This window comes from Phyllostomus hastatus, unplaced genomic scaffold, assembly GCF_019186645.2.
Source record: "Phyllostomus hastatus isolate PE091 unplaced genomic scaffold, TTU_PhHast_1.1 phas_contig_62, whole genome shotgun sequence".
NCBI lineage: Eukaryota > Metazoa > Chordata > Mammalia > Chiroptera > Phyllostomidae > Phyllostomus > Phyllostomus hastatus.
Window position 1 is genome coordinate 6,283,326 of NW_025333921.1, and position 19,430 is coordinate 6,302,755.

Consider the following 19,430-nt stretch of genomic DNA (forward strand, 5'->3'; position numbering starts at 1 on the left):
CATGCACTAATTTCTGTTAAACTGTAGTCATCTGTGATGATACCTCCCTTTCTGGAGAAGGACACAGTCTAAGTTCTTTTAGGCAGTGAGGCAGAAGGTAAAAAGTTGTTGCTGAGTCCTATTTCTTAGAAGTAACCAACTTAAAATAATCAAACCCCAAAAAGCATATTTTGCAGTGCTCCATTCTGCTGCCCCTCAACAGAAGTTTTGAGTGTTTTGTGCTTTTTTGTTTGTATCAGACACCAGTGCAGTGTTTCCCATGTACGTGAATGAGTGGGCCATTAAATTGAAAAAGAAAAGTGAATTCTTTTGTTTAGAATTTTAATATAATTTGAACATAAAACTTTTTAAATGTATTTCAATTTATTAAACACAATAAAGGAAAACAATGATACAAGAGGCTTTGTTAAGAGACCGGTGTAAAAATTAATATTGGACAAAAAGTACCACCAAATTTCACATTAACAGAGATAAAGGTTTAATTTGGATTTTGTACAGAAGAATGAAGCTAAACTTTTGAAAACTAATGTCATACTTAACAAAAATATAACTGCAAATATGTATGTTCCTGGAGCAAGAGTAACACTCAGATCTTCTCATTCCCCTACACATATTCAGATAATATTAATCAATAGCATAAAAGGATGCTTTTTAATTCACATTTAATTTTCATCACAGAACTCTAAGGAAGTTAATTTTTTTTATTTATTTTCCATTTTGTTTTTACAAGTACTGTTGTCTCCATTTTCACCCCACCATGTCCCTCCGACCCAGCCATCCCCACCTCCCACCCTCGAACCTACCCTCTTTTATTTTTCACTTTTTATTGAGATATAATTTACACACTATATGTCACCCTTTTATGTTGTACAATTTGTATTTTAGTATATTTGCCACTATCTATTTCTAGAACTTTTTCATTTCTCCTAAAAGAAACTCCAAACCCATTACCCATTGGCAATCATTTTCTGTTCCTCCCTTCCAGTTGATTAATATTTTGGAAACAGTGGGAAATAAAACAAGGAAAAGAAAAACAAATAAAATATGCAAAGAGTAGGGCTTTTTTTTCTTTTCAAGATATCATTTTCCCAAGAGCCTTTCTTCATCTTTTAGCTAAGTAAAACAATATGTTTTGGAGCATTCTCACAGATGTTTTTCTCATTTATAAAGTAGTTTCATTTTGCCAGGTCCTCATTTGATTATTCTAGCAGTTACTCGACATTTTCATTGGCTTCATGAAATCCCAATTTTTATAAACAAAATGTGATACCACTTTACTGTGATATGCAATATGTTTGTAATGCAAAAGTAATGGTAAAGAAGTTGTCAACATGATCAAAGTTATCCCTAGATTGATCTGCCTGACCATCTGTACTGGTGTTAAGTAGAGAGAGAATCTCTCTACTTAATTATGTAAGTGAATAGTTCATTAGTGACTACTGTCTTGTAGTGACACTTTCTGCAACTTTTAAAACAGTCTTATAATTTCGGAGACTTGGTTAAAGAATATGAGGTTAAAAACCCCTTTGCATAGCACTGGAGATTTTATATATTTTTACCCTCTTGAAATACATTTCCATTTATGCAATTGTCAATTGTGAATATTGTATAATAGAAATTAATTTTACTTATTGCAGATAAGAATATTAGTGTTTTCTTAGTACATATATTTAGCATTATACTTTTAGTGAACTGGTAAGTTATTTCAAAGTTGCCAAGTTAATGTCTGATGGTTGCACAGAAGGTCTATGTAGACTGTTCTGTGAAGGGTAAGCCTATCTGGTCTCTCAATTTTGAGTTCCTGAAATTTGACTACAGTTTTAAGTTTCTTTTTATCTCCTTATTTCTTCTTAACAAGTTCTCACTTCTTTTCTTACTAAGATGTCATTGAAACCATTTATCAGAGTGGATATAAAAAAACAAAACAATTCTCCTCTCTTTCTGCTTAAGCCGGTCCTCTTTTTCTGCTGTGAAGTTCTACATCTTTAATTGATTGATTCATTCAACAAATACCAATAACATTCTATATGTACCAAAAATAGTGGTAGATTCTAAAGATGGAGCAGTAAACAGGATATGATTGTTGCCCTTGTTGCATGTGTAGAGTAGCAGGGAGATAGATACTTAGGAATTCATGGATTCAATTTGTTGAGCACCAATTATGTATATGGTACTAGTATTAGCATTAAAGCTATGGAGTCACATTACATATTTGAGGACTGTATGACACAGGAAGCCCAGTGCACTCTGGGAATATGTAAGGTAGGATCTCAACCATCAGGCTCACTTTTTCCCATGTTCCATGGATGAATGATAATGCATGTTGAACTGGATTGTTATATCTAGGCTGCTCTTTTGAATCTTGCACATTCTCATTTAGAATGTAAAATTCAAATGTTAAGGTAGATTCATGACCAGATGTTTTAAAGAGGTATTTACACGTTTATGTATGCATGTCTATGTATACATACACATAGGTGTATATCTTTATTATATAAAGATATAGAAGATGCTATTGTTTCCATATTTGCAAAAAATATTTTTTTGCAGTTATTCATGAGGTCTGAGGATATTTCTTCTTTTCCTTTCTAAAGGAACCAGATAACATGGACTGTTGTGGCTCAAGTACTGGGTTGAAAATTTACTTGAAGAGTATTTCCTGTTAATCAAAAACATTGCTCTATGGTTGTTTCCTGTGTTACACCATCAGATAACTTATTCAACAAGAGGAGCCTGGAGTTTTACTATTCAGTAAGCTTTGTGTTTCACTGATTTGTGTGCTTACACTTCTGTGCTGCTTTTATAGCTTTGAAAAAATTCTGTTACTTATTTGTGAAATAATTCTATTTTTTTACTTCAACTTACTTTCTTCAACACATTCACATATTCAAAAGTTCATGCACATTTTTTGGGGTAGACAAATACCACTTTATTTTTCTGAATGGGATTTCCTAGTTGGGAAGCCAATACAGTAGGCACCACATCTTGTCTAAGCATTATAAGCTATTTGCAGTTCTTTAAATAAATATTTCATGTTTCAAAATATTAGATTCTGTTGTTCTTCCTGCTTAAAATATTTTCTCATCATCCTTAAGTTATTTATTTAACATGATTTTCAAAATCTCCATTTAAGGAAGTCTTCTGCGATGCCCCAAATTTGAAATCCTTGTTACACACCTTTGTTCCTATACTACTATCATATCATATATATCCTGAGCGTGGGGTGGCTAGCATTTCTGTGCTTCTGTGCAAAGAAGCTGCTAAGGTGCAGATTCAGTCCCAAGATCTTTGGGCAGATGTTTTTCTAATAACTTTACTGTTCTGTGTTGTGGCCATTCTGTTTCAAGCATTCTTTCATCACAACACTTATACTTTAAATCATTTGCTTATATTTTTCTTCATGTATATTAGATTATAATGTCTCTGAGGGCATAATAAAATATTTAACCTATTTTTAACTTTTTAAATCCAAGTGACTAGAATAGTGTTTGAAATTACTAAATTGAATTACAGAATTGTTGAAATATAGCACATCACTTTATTATAGAAAGGATGTGTCAGGGACATTAAACATAGGCTACAGTGTCCTCAGAGACTTTCCTTGTGTTTGCTGTGTACAATTCAATGATACATCATCTTTGTGGAGTAATATTTGAAGACCTTTTCTCATAAGGAAATACTGGGAAAAACTAGGAATAACCTATATACATGTATTGAATAAAATTAAAAAAAGAATTTCCTTTAAGTTAAATTAGTTTAAAGCAATGACTTTTATCAAATATATACTTAAATTTCTGAATTAGCTATTGGGTCATACAAATTTCAAAAATACGGTAAATTTTTCTAATGTCAAAATTATAATTTTAATTTTTGATTTTTTTCTGGGATTTTTGAAGGCTACTTTTGAGAAAAACATGGCTTTAAGAATAGATTGTTATTTTGAATTACATTTTTCCCATTTATTTAATGAGTCCATATTATTTTCAGGACACAGAAATTCTGATTCCTTGGTGTATATTATACATAGCTTTAGCTTTCATTTATTTTCTGCTAGTTCAGATGCACAGTAATAAAACCATGAAAATATTCTTATTTTTGACAGCATTACTATTTTACATCATATACTTTTGAGATGACAGGTAAAAAAAGGCACCTTTATTTTACAGTACACAGTGAAGAAACCACACATAGTATGTGTGGGGAAACCACGGAACGTGCCTGGAATAGTCACATAAGACATCACCTGGCTTCAATCACTGGTCACGCATTTTTCTACCTAGATTTTCTTTGGTCATTTAATAAGTCTTTTCTATCAATTAGATATTTTATTTTCTTGGGATTTTTTTTTTGACATGTGTGTTAGTTTTTTTACCATTTTGCTTCTTTATCTTCTGTAGTAAAGGTCTTTCCTTTAATTCATTGACCTTAGTTGGAAAACATAAATTAAATGAGTCATTTGTGATTTATCAAATGTTAGAGTGAACTACATTGGCATTTTTTTATCATTTTTTATTGTTATTGTCTTACAGCTGTCTCAATTTTTCCCTTTGCCCTCCTCTGCTCATCCCAGCCCCTGCTCCCTCAGTCAATTCCCACACTGTGGTCCATGTCCATGGGTCATTCATACATGTTCTTTGACTAATCCCTTCCCCTTCTTTCCACCATTATCTCGCTCCCCAGTTCCATCTGGTAACTGTCAGCCTGTACCATGTTTCCATACCCGTGGTTCTACTTTGTTCATTAGATTCCTCTTACAGTTGAGATCATATGGACTTCGTCTTTTGCCTCCTGGCTTATTTCACTTAGCATAGTATTCTCCAGTTCCATCTGTGCTGTTGCCAAAAGTACGTGTTCCTTCTTTCTTTCTGCTGTCCCATTGAGCAAATCTATCAGTTTTTTGATCCTTTAATTTGCTGATGGGCACTTAGGTTGCTTCCAGCACTTAGTTATTGTAAATTGTGCTGCTATGAACATTGGGATGCATAAGTTCTTTTGAATTGGTGTTTCAGGATTCTTAGGATATAATCCCAGCAGTGAAATTGCTGGGTCAAAAAGCAGTTCTAATTATAGTTTTTTGAGGAAATTCCATACTGTTCTCTACTGTGGTAGCAATATTTTTTTGTCAATATACCTCTTAAGGCAAGGAAAAATAAGTAATTTTTTAAAATTATGTTTTATTAGTACTATTTTAGCAGTAGCACTCTGCTTTATTTTTTATGTTTTACAGTTGTTCCAATTATTTCCCCCTTTGCTCCCTTATCTCCAGCCTGCCCTCACTTCCAGAGTCTATCCCCACCCCATTGTCCCTGTCCATGGGTCTTTCAAATAAATTCCTTGACTGATCCTTTCATCTTCTTTTAAACAGTTTCCCCCACTTTCCTTTCCCCTTACCACTGTTTCTTTCTCAAACCTAAGTTTGTGTTAGTGAATATTTTCAGGGTTCCTTCAAATTCACATTCTATTCTGTTTACTTCTTTGGATTTAAGATAAAACTTTCCTTTATTTCTAGAATCATTATTGCTTCCTACACCATCAACAGGTCCTCTGTGCTTTGGCCCTCTCGGCTAGACTGGCTCCACCCATAAAACACCTGATACCCTTAATAGATGCTGTAATATGAGGACAATATACTCTTGTGTGGAACAAGGCTCTGATTTCTTTGCTTATCTCATAGAAATGAAGTAACCCTAAGGACTTTAAACCTTAGGAATTTCTTCTTTTTTTAAATTGTGTGGGAGATTATTTTTTTAAAGATGTTATGTATTTATTTTTAGAGAGAGGGGAAGGGAAGGAGAAAGAGAGGGAGAGAAACATCAATGTATGGTTGCCTCTCACACACCCCCTACTGGGGACCTGGCCTGCAACCCAGGCATGTGCCCCAACTGGGAATCAATCGGTGACACTTTGGTTTGCAGTCCAGTACTCAATCCACTAAGCAACACCAGCCAGGTCTAAACCTTTGGAATTTCTACTGTGAAGACTTTATAGACGCTAATGCATATTCTGGTTATACTAGATACAATTTGTTTCTTATAATTAGCATGATAAGGTGTTACAAGCCAAAGGTGATCTTATCAAGAGCTGTCATATTCTTCTTAAAATGCAGTTGGGGTGTCTGTAGGGTGTTATAGCCCATTCTACACTGGCAGGAAGTTGTTATTTCCAGAAATAACTGTAAGTCATCCCCTACATGTTGATTAAATATGCTTTTATGGATTGAATGGTGAGAGCCATTTAGTGAAGACATAATATACTTTGAAAAATATTTCATGTAGTAATTGCTTTCTCTTGCTACATGAGAAAAGGACATTTAAAAATATCTCACCGTTTTCAAGTTTGCAGTTCTTGTAGCATTGCATATCAATTATCACTACAATGTGTATTCTATGAGAAGATCCTAGTTTTCAAAAGCAAATTCCAACCAATCTAAATTTTTAGAAGTCAGTTTTAAAATTAAGATAACCTGAGTGATATACGCAGCTTTTATAACAAACTAAATTATATAATATATATGACCAAATACACATGCACATTTTATCAAGCTTAGAAGTAATGATACTTAAATATGTTAATGTACTATAAATATTTTTGTTAGAACCTTGAAACTTACTTCTGAAAATACATGATCAGGAATAAAATAGATGTGGTAGTCAAATACAGACAAAGTAGTATTAATTTATATTTGTATATCTCTTTGTGGTCTCATAGAAAGCTTTTTTTCATGTTATTTATTGTTTACAGAAATGTGAGGTAGAAAGGCTGATATCATTGTCTTTACAGCACAGATAAGGAATTCAATCAATAAAACATACTTGTAAAGTGACAGAAATGGATCTAGAGCCTTCTGACTCCTGGTATTATTTTGCCTCTGTTGAAATAATAAAATAATTTTTTCCTTAAAGACAGAGTACATGCACCATTCCTTCAACAGGGGTATCCATTATGTTCCTGTCAGGAGTAGGTATTTTGCTAGGCACTGGGAATGCAAAGTAAGTAAGGCAGTCTGGGCCATCTGAGGATGGATTTCTGGTAAATACTTTTTTATAGACCACGTTACAGCCCAATGTGGATACCACTGACACAAGGAATAGATTTTCTCTTGTTCCTTTAGCAAACAGTATGACACAGTCTTATCTTTTCTCCTGCAATGTTATTAATTGAGCAAAGAGAACCTCGTGAATCCAGAGCCACCTGTCTTATCCTCCAGGGCTGGGCAGATGCCCTCTGCAGAAAGGGTGTACTCCCAGGAACTGGGAACCTTGATTTTTCCTTTGCTTCTCATACTAACTTATTGTACACATTTAAAAACATAATTTAACCATTCCAGTCCTGCTCTTTTTTCATTTATAAAATAATAATAAAACTTAACCCACCTACCTTACAGGGTTGATGTGAGAAAAAATATAGTACTTTATAGGTAATATTGAAATTGCAAAATGTAGGAAGACTGAACAAATGCAGAGTAATAATGTCTAATTCTGGTTATATCAAGAAATTACAAACAGATATAGTACAGTTATGATGAAAACTGCCACACTGACAATATCCAGCAGTTCTTTCATTGGCTGCCACAGCCACAGGGGGCAGAGGTGGAAAGTAAACCTAGATAATGAGAACTCAGGGTGAAAACATGTAATTGTCACTCTGAGGACCCTGACGTACCAAGTACGCTTTGTCAATATAGTCTTGCAGGCCGAAGTACCTTGGAATGCCATTTTTCCTTTGCCTTAAGTTGTTAATATAAAGGCACGTGCTTTTTTTTAATATGCCAAACCAAGTGGGAATAAGTAAGTTATTGTTAGAGACAAATAATAAATCCAAACTTTCAAGATAGTCATGGACATGAAAGCACTGTATTTGTCTACAATTATGCACTAAAGGAAAGCCAATGCTTTTTTTTTTTTGATGAGCAAACTGAGGATGTATTTCTGTCCTCTGATTTTTTCCATGATGGCTTTTATTGTATCCCATATTGGTTGTGCTTATATCTGTGAAAGAACAAAATGCAGGAAAGATTAGGACACTGTGGAGACAGAGTCATGTGCAGCATTCATGAAAAATTAAATACTCTTAGCATTATCAGAACTAGGTCATTTTATTCTTTAATAAATTTATATATCATAGCCACTGATTAACCTGTATTTGGGTATTATAATTAGATAAGTCTGAACTTTGTGTCAAAGATCTTGAACAACACTTACCACGTATAACAGATCAATAAAATAGTATCACATTCAAAGATTGCCAATAAGTTTCTTCCTCAGATTTCATTGTCCTTTATCTCATATTTCACAGCTCTGTCTTGCATACATCTAGGATCCTCTATGTAATGACCTATTTTTATCTTTGGTTGCTTATATCAGCAAAAGATGAAAAATCGCAGATCTAAATAGAATACACAGGGCAATGCCTTAGGAACTATAGCTGAATTTCAAGGATGAGTGTTTGAAGAAATGGCACAAGTAATTTTATATTTTTCAAAGGTATAGTATGACTGCATAGACAGGTTTAAAAAGAAAAAAACCCTCACACTCTCTCAAGTGAAAATTGCATGAACTATGAGCAGACATTCTCCTCCTAATATGAAAACTCAGCACAGTAACTTGAGACATATTTGATCATTCTTGGCGACAGGGTGATCTCTTTGGAGGGCATTTGAAAGCATTATTCTGAAGGTCTGTAAAGGACATTGGATTGGCCATGTGAAATATTAACTGTACATTCAAGTATTATATAAAGGACAATGTAGAGAAATAGGAATGCATTTGATTGTAGATTTCAGAAAAAGAAGTAAATTCATATTTTTCCTTCACATCATTAAGAAATATGATTTGTACCATTTCTGATTAGTTATTGATTGGAAAAAGTGGTATTTTGATTAAATTTAATCATGAATTTTAGCTATTTTGTGATAATATTTTTTCAATATTCCAAAACACTACACCATAGTAATTAGGATTACTGCTTTCTCTTTTCACATCAAAATCAGTACTTTTGGCATGGAATGGCTTATCGGTGCATTTTTTATATGGATATTTTTAGTTTGCTTGGGAAGAAAACATGAAGCTTAACATTCATTTGTTCTTTAAATTTCATAAATATACAGCCAGAGTGATAATTACCAGATTCATAGTGTCCCAAATAAGATACTCATATGGTTCCTGTGGTTTGATAATGACTTTATAATTTAGATTTAAAAGATTTTGAAAGGTGTGGGATAATTGTGCTTCCCTGAAACATCAGAAGTTGAAGATTTGAAACATTACTGTAGTCACATAAATCAACCAATTTCCCTTTGTTTTCATAGCACAACATATTTTCCCTGGTTGAAAATGAGTGCATCAGCATAAAAGCCTCTTGAGCAAGAAAAATGTATATTGATCACTGTAAGTGCATTTCTGTAACACCCTGAAGTTATTGAAATTGACCCTAAACCGTGCTTTATTTCTGACAATAGATTCTTTTCATGTGTTGCTACTTATTGATTTATAGCTTAATAGAGATGCAAAAATAATTTTCATTGAGAAAAACACATGTAAGACTTTGTCTTACTATTTGAATTTGTTTGTAGCACTAGACAAACATCAAAAGCACTCTCTTCAGAATGAGTTCACAGATTACCCACCAAAGCTCTTCCAGCACTCCTGTCCTCCAACAATGCGCTGAAATAAATATGTGTGCTGCATTACCCCAGAGCACACTCAGCTAGCGAACATGTAGAGAAAATGGATTCTAGAGCAGAAGGCTATTTGTGTTATAACCTGAATTGTAGTTTTTCTCACACTACCGTATCATTTCTTTGCATTTCACATTTTCCATTTGGAAAACGGTGATAACGTTAGTCTTCACCTAGCTCAATGGATGTTACAAAAATAGATGAGGCAGCATATGCAAATAGTTCACAGAGCTTTGAAAGAAAGTTGCTATGCAGATTGAGGTAAGGTGTAGGTCAAAGCTACTGGCTAAGTAAGTCAAGTGCTTCTTCTTTGATATTTAGTTTCTACCATTCTATGGTAAACACTGGCTGTCTGCCAAAGACATGGGGTATCACACAGAACTGGCACAGATTACAGGAATTTAGCTCTTTCTCCCATTTCTGCATTCTTGACCATTTGGATTAAGTAATGACTGTCAGTATGGATTGACAGAAAGATAATTTGCTTAATGATTCATAATCCCCCACCAACATGCTAGTTATAAACTGTCTTTTTTTTTTCCCCTTAATATCTTAAACTCTGGAGTAAAAGGATAAGGGAGATGTTCTGTTGTCTTATACAGAATTGTACATAATATGATGCAGGTGTTTTGAATGCTAGATAAATATTATAGAAACATAATTAGCTGGATTAAACCACCAGTAATTTAAATGCAAATGATTGTGTCATACCAGTGTGCTGTTACTGCATTGTCACAATTCATACCAGATAGTTTAGCAAAAGTAAGAGAGATGAATTAAGAGCCTTAATGATCAGTATGAGGAGGCCATCTAAATGTAGTACTAAAAGTACATCTTAACTAATTTATAATTCAGGACCAAAATCTAGTGCTTAGGGAAATCATAGGTATTTTTTACTCCCCAGGTGTTTTGTTGGTAAGCTAATGTAGAATTATTTGGGTATGGATTTTGTAATTTCTTCATAAAATAAAACAAGAGAAAAATATATCTACATGTACTTTTAATTCTGAATTTTGTTATATTTTTCAGAACAATTTTGAATAAATGAAGGTGACCAAACAGAAACTAAACTATTAAAACCGGTAAAATATTTAATATGTATTAGTACAATTAAAGATAGATAGATGATAGATGATAGATTGATGATAGATAGATAGATAGATAGATAGATAGATAAATGTGATATCCTGTAAGAATACTGAAGTAGAAAAATTATTTTAGAATATATTTCCTTTCAGGGATATTTTTGAAACTAAAATATACCTCCTCATCTCACTCTACTGCTTCCCTCACCCCAAAACTATATATGTTAGTTTCTAAATGTTCTAGTATATTTGAAAGTCAATCTCTTTGCATCATAGGATTAATTCATGGTCCTGGTTCTTGCTTCAGTAGCTAGCCCCTATGCACTAAAAAAAAAAAAAAAATGAATCCAGTAATGTTACTTTATATCTTTTCTGTAACTATCTTCTCTGGGCGCAATCTCTGCCTCCCCTCTGGGACATACATACACATACACCCCACACATGTTTTTCTGCTTAAGCTAATTCATTGTTATTTCCATATCTTCTTTAAGTTTTGTATTTGCATGCTCTGGTGTTCTCATCTTTCCACACACAGGAAAACATTCTCTCCCAGTGCCTGTGGTCCAGTTTTCCTTGACCTGCAACTCTCCCCCTCCTAATCTGTCAGCCTCAAAGTGCATTCTTCCGTGAATACACAAAAACTAATCTTTTCCTCCTTGGTACCCTATAGCAAATCACAGTTTAGCAAATTGCCCTATGTAGCATATGGTGCTATAAAAATAAATTACTAGTGTAGAAAATTGAAATGAGAAATAATTGGAATACTTTTCCTGTATGAAGTCACTATTGAAAACGAAAGTAGTGTTTTGTTTCTAATGCTATTCAGTTGGCTGCTTTAGTTTTGCAAACCCTTGAGAGTTTTAGAATAAACAGATACTCTGAGATCCTAAGAGTCCTATAACATGATTGCAACCAATTAGGTATTTCAGATACTTCATATGTGAATTTCAGATTTCTAATACACTTAAGATCATTTGTATTTACAGCTTTCATGTAGGCAGATTCCAAGTGTTGAATCCTTTTAAAATAACATTTTGTTATAGTATAAAGAAATGATGAAAATCATTTATGCTGCTTTATGTTTAAATTCATCATATTGTTCCTTTTCCTTGTTTTTTTAATGTTTCTACAGGATGAGGATTTATAAAATATAGGTTAAATTTTATAATAGATAGCTTTACATATATAATGCCTAGTATATAAAATGCATATCTTACTGCACACAAAATGCCATCATTATGCATCATGAACCATACACATACTATAGCAGGATGGATAAGCAGATTCTGTGTGTGTATTGGTTGAGGATAAAGTCGAGGCCACCTTTTGAACCCTGTGACGAAAGAGAGAAGAAAAACTTCCCCAAGCAAAATATATATGGGTATTTGCATTGGCATGTGTTTTAAGTCCTTCTCCTACTTCCTCAAACTTTCAGACACTCTGTTATTTGACAGCTTAATTCCCAAACATTGAGAAACAGAACAGATGGATGTTGGAATCCTGGGAGAATTTTGGCTGAAGGCACAGGTTTATCTTCCACAAAGAACATAAGATCAGAGAATCTTAAAATGAAATGAGAAGAAATTTTGAGGATCATCTTTGCCATTCCAGATTAAAGCATAAGTTCTTTTTTGTTACCGTCTTCTAAAAACAGCTGTTTAGTTCCTGTAGGATAACCACAGTGAGATGACCAGTATAATGGTCAAGAGCTTTGGCTGTTGTTCAGTCCCACTGGGTCTATCTGTTCTACTTTTGCTAACTCAGAGAGCTTAACCTTTTTATGCTTTAGTTTCCTAGACTGTAAAATGAGATTAATAATAATATTTACTTTATAGGGTGGTTGCAGGGACTAAAAGAGATGATGCTACTATTGGCATAGTGTAGCATATTGCCTAGGAGAAAACTCTCAGTGAATTTTAGCAGTTATTTTGATAAAATTATTTCATTGAATAGCTTGTTAAAAGTTTTTTTTTTCATTTGTTAGGTCCCAAACAACAATCTTGCTACTTCTATGTGTTAAAATCATTTATGCCTTCTTTCAGGTAGTCAAAAGGACTTTTTAAAGTCAGAACCATTTAAGCACTTAAGTACAGGTAACTTATTTCTCAAGTATTTTCTCTTTGAAGTTGATATCCTGAGTTATTTCATCTCCTCATATGCTATGATTCGTCATTCTGGCTATTCTTTTAGGGGTATTGAGCATGCATGTTAATGTTTCTCTAGAAACTGAGTGAAATATTCTTGTGTGGGATAGAGAGGCAGAGTCAAGCAGAATTATCACCTCCCCTTTCTTGTGTCCTCTGCTTCTGCTGCTGCTCATTCTGTTTTTCTTATTATTTTGAGGCAATTTATACTTCACTTTGAACAGGCTAAGTTTTCTTGTTACATTGAGGCACTTGCATATTACCTTTCAGTTGGCATCACTGGAGTCAAGTTTGCAGTCAACTCAAAATCTAAAATAATGCTATCTCCTGTCCTTTTGATTGGATGCTTTTTCTTAATTTGCCTTTATCACGTATATTTGTCTTCTCTTTGTTTTACACGGTATTTTTAAGTCTTAGTGAAGAAACATCTACCTACTCCTATAAAAATAAGTTTGACTCCTGAGCCCATCCTGTCTTCTCTGTTGCTGGACCATAGCAAGCACTGCCTCAGTGTGTTGGGGAAAATATTCAAAGTGAAAGGAGAAATGGTGCTCCCCAGACAAGACAGAAGTCTCAGCGGACACAGACTCTATTTTTATATCCCATTTATTAGGATCACATCCCCCTGTAACTAACCACCCCTGTAACTCTTTCTTTGGCCATGAGAAAATACTATAGAAAGTCTGCTGACTAATTGTGTCCTCATGACCTTGCAGCATCATTTTACTTTGGGGCTAATTTTGTTTTTTTTCTTTTTTATCTTATTTCTATTTATTCATTTATGCAAAAACAATATCAGAAATATGTAATATGTGTTTTTCTTTTATGTTAGGGCATCCTCAATTTTCTTAGAAAATTTAGTGAATATTTATTGTGCAAGACAGTGCTCACTGTTATTAGGGGGATCTCTTTCACCTGTGATACTAGCCATGGGTCCAAGACAGTTTTGAAGCCATCTCCCAGTGGGCAAGGACAATTGAGAGGCTTCCTGATAGCCTTAAAGTTTAGATTGATTTGGGGTTGGATCAAGACAGAGTCTACGTTATCCACGTCTTTAGCATATATGAACTAAGGGGAGTGCTCAGAGAACAGTAAGGAGTCTGTTGTTTTCCTAGGAATCTGTGAGGAAGATGAAGAAATAACTAGACAGGTGAATTTGATGAAGGCTTTTTTGAAGAGTACATGTCCATACTATACTTTTATTGGTATACACTCATATGTGCACCTCAATATTATGTCAAAGATTATTTCAGGAATTGGCTACAACCTTCTCTGAGTCCTGTCTCATCAAGTTCTTCTGGTGTTTATACTGTTGATTTTATAACCAATATCCCTTCTCATCTTACCATTACGATTTATGCATTTGGATAACACACAGAGGTTTGGATTCTGTATATTTTAACATGCTTTGAATTATTACCAGTCACAATGTCATAGAAACAAAAGATGTCACATACCAACACCTGGCCTAGGTGCTTAGACTGTGGCTCATATAATAGGCTCCTGACCACCGCTTATTTGGGTAAGCAAATTGGTCAAGTGTCAGGCAAAGGAATTCAAACATTATCCTATAAAGTTTCATGTTATGGAAAAATATAGCCCAGAAATAACATGGACAGCAGTTTCATATATGTAGCAATACAGAGGAGGTGAGACATGGGTGCGTCAGGAGACTTTTGCAGTAGGCACAAGCAGAGGATGAAGAGGCCACGTGGAAGCACAGTTCACAGGCATTGGCAAATGAAGTAGACAGAGAAAAGGAGGGAGAGATTGGTTGCAGGTGATACTGTGAGTTTTTGTTTGATTAAATAATGGAAGAATTGTGACTTTAATAAGGATAAGGAATCTAGAGGATGTGGCATGTCAGGAAGCGGGTGAGTCTGTCTAATAGGTTTGGACATGTTGATTTTGAAGTGCAAGTAGAGGAAAAGCAGGGATTCAAAATTTAAAACAGAAGTAATAAGGAAGCCAAAGCTGGAACAAAAGATTTGGGCTTATTTAAAGAAATTTTTGAAGTGATTGGATGGATGAGATTATCAACTGGGGACAAACTGAGAGGAGTGGACAGAGGTGATAGGAAGAGGGATGACAAATTTTAAGCTACAGGAGGAGCAATAGCTGGACTCAGGTAGTTTAAGAAGAGTAGAAGTTATATAGACAAATAGAAGTGAATACAATAATTAATAAGAATAATAACTAAGAATAATTGTGCAGTTTGATAATCTGAGATTATAATCTCTATGTAAACCCATATTGTCATTTACATTTGTATCTTTCTGTATGTTTTCATATAATTTCATCTTTTTAAAAAATATGAGTACACTTTTGAAGGTAATATACAAGCTACATTAGCATCATGCTAAGCAGGGAATCAGCAAATCCCTAATTATAACAATTGAACAATACAGTCATCATTTTTATCATCATTATTATTTAACAAGGTTATGGGATGGAAATTACCATTATGGCTTAATATTGTACTTGAAATATTTAGGAAAAAATAGATGTTATAAGTGAAGAGTTATGTTTATTATTATTTGCAGATTATTTTCTCAATTCAGAAATTCCCTAAATCAGAAAATACATCAGATACATCAGAAATACTGAGCATTAATATTATCAAAATATAAATATGTACAATGAAGTAGCTTACTTCTAAAAATCAGCAGTTAGAAATAAAATACTTGTTCTGTCAAATAGTAGCAGAAGCATAATATATTCAAGGATAAGTAGAACAAGACATGCAAGAACATTATAAATGAAGACATTGCCTTTTGGCCCTCTGAGCAGCACCATGGTGGTCAGCAAGAACAAACCCATTATGAAGGGTAGAAAAAGGCAGTCAAAGAAAAAGTGGTTGATCCATTTTTCTAAGGAAGATTGGTTTGTTGTGAAAGTACCAGCTATGTTCAGTATGAGAAGTATTGGAAACATACTAGTGATGAGAACTCAGGGAACCAAAACTGCATCTGATGGTCTCAAGGTTGTGTTTTTGAAGTGAGCCTAGTGGATCTGCAGAATGATGAAGTTCTATTTAGAAAATTCAAGCTAATTACTGAGGTTATTCAGGGCAAAAACTGCTGACTAATTTTCCATGGCATGGATCTTACCCATGACAAAATGTGCTCCATGATCAAAAACTGACAAAGCATGATTAAAGCTCATATTAATGTCAAGACTACCACTGGTTATTTGCTTCATCTATTCTGTGTTGGTTTTTCTTTAAAAAAAATGCCCACACAATAAGCAGATTCTTAAGACCTTTCCATTCAGCATCAACAAGTCTGCTAAATCTGGAAAATAATGATGGAAATCATGACCAAAAAGGTGCAGACAAATGACTTGAAAGAAGTGGTCAATAAATTGATTCCAGATAGCACTGGAAAAGACATAGAAAAAGCTTATTAACCTATTTATCCACTCTATGAAGTCTTTGTTGGAAAAGTCAAAATGCTGGAGAAGTCCAAGTTTGAATTGGGAAAACTCATGGAGCTTCCTGGTGAAGGTAGCAGTTCTGGAAAAGCTCCGGGGGATGAGACAGGTGCTAAAGTTGAATGAGCTGATGGATATGAGACTCAGACCAAGAGTCTGTTTAAAATTCAGACTTTTGATGGTGACAAAAACCTGTTGTGATGTTAAATAAATAAAATATATCAAAGAGAAAAATAAAAGTAAAAATAGAACTATAAGACTTTATGAAGGAAATTTAATAAGAGGTAAATAAATGTCATTAACAAGTCTCTTGGTTGATGTGCCTTAAATTGTAAAGATGTTATTTTTTTTGCAAATATTTTATGCATTTATTAGAATCCACCTATCCTCTACTCCCTAGAAAATTACATCTCTTTTTGAGGGGAACAACTAATTCCCAATTTCATTTGAAGACTAAACCTTTACATTGAAAGAAAAAATCAATACATTGTGATACATTAATAATAATAATAATAATAATAATAATAAACTTGTCCTGTCAAATTCTACATGTAATATAAATATTGGTAAAATGACCAAAAAGGGATTTAATGGGAATAAATGTTACTAGCAAAATAAGTCAAAGTAAATATGGCAATTTACTTTTGGGGCTAGAATTTTTATAATGTCGACAAAAAACAGATTAGTAAATAAAATTGAGATAATTTTAAAGTTGGAAAATATGCTTAAGATACTTATTCATTACTATATCTCTAAATCAACCCTCACATATTAAATATTTAGTTATTAAATTAATAAATTTTACATTTATAGTGCTCAAAGGCAAGAATAATTTGAAAATAATTTGGAAAAGATTTCACTACATAAACATTTTTTGATAAATAGAAACAAAAAATTTAATAAGTAAATGGTATACTGGTGAAAGATCTGCAGTGTAGATGAGTGACAAGGATTTACCCTACCCAGGGCTGGTGATGATTCGGTGTTTTATAGTAGGTGAAATGATCAAAGTCAATGAAAGTGATGATATGACCACATACATTGTTAATTAAAGGTGCAACCCATGAGTACAAGTCTGTGAGTATATGGGAATTTACATGAGCTTTTGTTGGAGATTAAACTGATAAGAACTTTCAAAGGGCAACCTGTTAGTATGTGTATAATTTGAAGATTAGTGGACCTTTTAGTCCAGAAAATCATGCTGAGAAATATTTCTTAGGGAAATAATTAAAATATGGATTTATATGTGTGAATATATGGATTTACTGAAGAGTACTTATGATACAAAACCAGTAAAACATTTTATATTATATGGTAGGTTAACTTATAATACATTGCTATACAAAACACACACAAATGAACACATTAGAAGGTGGTACCTCCATCAAATACTGAAATCAAGATGTTCATAATACGCTCTTAAGTGAATATTATAGACTACACATATAATATAATTTCATTAAATGAGAGAAAAGGAGAAAGATAGAATTTTAATATTTAGTGGCTGGAAGGATATACACCAAAATTTAAAAATATATACGGGACCTATATTTTCATTTTTTGTTACAGTTTTTATACATAAAATAAGCATATATTAACTTCTAGTTGGAAGAAGACAGGGCTATATATAAACATTGTCTCATTTATTTAGACATGAAGGCAGCAAATGTATTCTGTGCTCAGCTCATGGAAAGAGAGCAAATTGTGCAAATTATTTGCTATCACAGCACTTTCACGAATCCTCAACAACCACAACCAATTTGAGCTTCCTTAGTGGAAACTTTTAATGAGTGTTCAAGTTATGCTACGATAATGCAAAGTCACTCAGCTGACTCGAGTTAGTAATTCTCTAACTCGGGGGTGTCTGAGGCAAAGCCTAAATCTCAAGAGTAGAGCACTCGAGTTCTGCTTCTGATATGTTCCCTGAGAAAATCTAGGACATGAGCTAAAAAGGCAGTTTGAATGAGAATTAGCCAACTGTAATACAAAAAAATAATTGGAAGAACAAGATTAAATTTTGACGTTTATACTCACACAAAGAACCTGAAATGGGAAAAAGAAAAGCATTAGCCTTCCACATCTTCTGGCAGACAATTCAGCTTGTAATTCTTTCATTTCTCCATGAATATATGTATCTGAGCAACCTGGGAAATGGTGCTAGGATATACCATTCTTTGAGAATAAAACTAGATATCTAAGTACTAAGGTGTGTGAAGCTTAATATTTTTGTTGTAAAGTAGTTAATTAAAAAAAATGTAACTGAGCCAAAAATAATACTAAGCAAAGCATATGATATTAGCCAGTTGCTACTCTCAGCTGCTAGTTAGTTTGCTAGAGCTGCTATAACAAAGTACCACAGACTTGGTGACTCACACAACAGAACTATGTTTTCTCACTATTCTGTATTTTAGAAATCAAGGTTGCTTTCTTCTGAGGCCTCTGTCCTTGGCGTGTAGATAGATGTCTTCAACTCTACATCCTCACATGTGTGTTCACATCCTAATCTCTTGTTTAATGACTTATCTCCATATACAGTCGCATTCTGAGGTACCAAAGCTTAGCACTTCAACATACAGATTTGTGGGGAATACAACTAAATAATTTAGTTGTGTTTAGCAAGTCAATAATTAAAATAAGTTTAGGAATTTTATATGTCACCAGGAGAGAGTAAAATAGGAAAATATGTCAGGAAGTGATGGGCTGGTATCTACTAGCGCCAGGGAAGGCCTCTGCTGAGGTGACATTTGAGTTATATTACCTTACTGATAAGAAGTGCTCTGTAAGCAAAGGAACAATATGAGCAAATTCCCTTTGAATAAAATGATCTTCATGTGTTTAAAGGGCAGAAGTTGGTGATTTTGACTAAAATAAAGAGACTAAAGTGGAGGAGAGGATTGTGGTCAGAGAGAGAGGCCTTCAGATTATAGAGAGCTTTGGGGAGTGCAGTAAAAAGTTTAGATTGTAAGTATAATTGCATTCCTTGGAAGATTTAAGTCAGGAGAGTAACCTGCCCTCACAAACACTTAAGAAAGATCATTCTTGCTCAGAAGACAGGCAGGAAGGGGAGGATGGAGAGCTATAGAATTGCTGCTG

The 19,430-nt window shown here is 33.8% G+C and overlaps 1 protein-coding gene and 1 pseudogene across 4 annotated transcripts in view; both read left to right on the top strand.

The window, feature by feature from the left end:
* Positions 1-19,430, top strand: part of LRFN5 (leucine rich repeat and fibronectin type III domain containing 5) — a 295,021-nt gene that overhangs the window by 25,075 nt on the left and 250,516 nt on the right. The gene's annotated exons all lie outside the window — the stretch shown is intronic.
* Positions 15,700-16,538, top strand: LOC123825133 (annotated as a pseudogene).